Consider the following 1602-nt stretch of genomic DNA (forward strand, 5'->3'; position numbering starts at 1 on the left):
CTTCATCTTTCATTTCTTATTTAGTCTCATAAGGTTACCATAGGTATAAATTATATACAAATAAATGTACATATTAATGTGTATAATCCGATGGTATAGACATATGCAGATTTCCATAATAACATCACCACAATCAAGAGAAGGGACATAGCCAACATCTCCCTCCCAAAGTCTCCTTATGTCCCTTTGCTTTTTGCTTTCTTGTTTTGTTTGTTTGTTTGTTTGTTTGTTTTGTTTTGTTTTTACATAGAAACACTACTTTTATTAACAAGTTGGGGCCACGATGGACAGCTTCCAGAACAAAAATAAGACAGTCCCAAGGCAATGGAGAGTAAAATTGTAGCAGACAAGTTAATACTCTTCACACTCATCCTCTCCCTCAGTACTATCCATCATCCTCATAATCCTTCTCAAGGGCAGCCATGTCCTCATGGGCCTCAAAAAACTCTCCTTCCTCCATGCCTTCACTCACATACCAGTGAACAAAGGCACGTTTGGCCTATATCAGGTCAAACTTGTGGTCTAGGTGAGCCCAGGCCTCACCAAATGGCTGTGGTGTTGCTCAGCATGCTTACACCTCACTATACTTTGGCCAGGTCTCCACCTGGTACCACAGTGGGAGGCAGGGAATTAATGCCAACTCTGAAGCCAGTGGGGCACCAGTCCACAAACTGGATGGTATGCTTGGTCTTGATAGTGGCAGCGGCAGGACTGACATCTTTGGGAACCACGTCACCATGGTACAACAGACAGCAAGCCATGTATTTACCATGGTGAGGGTCACATTTAACCATGTGATCGGCTGGCTCAAAGCATGCACTAGTGATCTCTGCTACAGTAAGCTGTTCGTGGTGGGCTTTCTCAGCAGAGAAGTAGGGCCATATGTGGCCAGAGGGAAGTGGATGTGAGGATAGGGCACCAAGTTGGTCTGGAATTCTGTCAAATCAACATTCAAGGTTCCATCAAATCTGAGGGAAGCAGTGATGAGATACACAATCTGGCTAACAAGGCGGTTAAGGATAGTGTAGGTTGGGCATTCCATATCAAAGTTTCTATGACAGATGTCATAGACGACCTCATTGTCTACCATGAAGGCACGGAGAGTTCCAGGGTGGTGTGGGTAGTGAGGATGGAATTGTAGGGCTCAACTACAGCAGTGGAAACCTGGGGGGCTGTCTTGTTGATGTCCATAAATATTCTGCTGCTCCTTGTCCCACCAAGAGTTTGCTGACACCCAGACAATAAGGAGCTTTGTGAAGTTGCAAAAAGGCTGTCTCATAACATTGAAAAACCTCCACTGAAACAGTTACCTTTTTTTTCCCCTTCCCCTCCCCCATGGGTTTCTGTTAAGTTTCTCAGGATCCACATAAGAGTGAAAACATATGATATCTGTCTTTCTCTGTATGGCTTATTTCACTTAGCATCACACTCTCCAGTTCCATCCACATTGCTACAAAGGGCCATATTTCAAAAAAAAAAAAAAAGAGGTTAGAGTGGGAGAGAGCCAAAGCATAAGAGACTCTTAAAAACTGAGAACAAACTGAGGGTTGATGGGGGGTGGGAGGGAGGGAAGGGTGGATGACGGGTATTGAGGAGGGCACC

The 1602-nt window shown here is 44.4% G+C and overlaps 1 pseudogene; it reads right to left on the reverse strand.

Moving 5' to 3' along the window:
• Positions 1-351: 351 nt before the first annotated feature.
• Positions 352-1191, reverse strand: LOC122229134 (annotated as a pseudogene).
• Between the last annotated feature and the right edge of the window lie 411 nt (positions 1192-1602).

The sequence above is a fragment of the Panthera leo genome, chromosome A1, assembly GCF_018350215.1.
Source record: "Panthera leo isolate Ple1 chromosome A1, P.leo_Ple1_pat1.1, whole genome shotgun sequence".
NCBI classification, from domain to species: Eukaryota; Metazoa; Chordata; class Mammalia; order Carnivora; family Felidae; genus Panthera; species Panthera leo.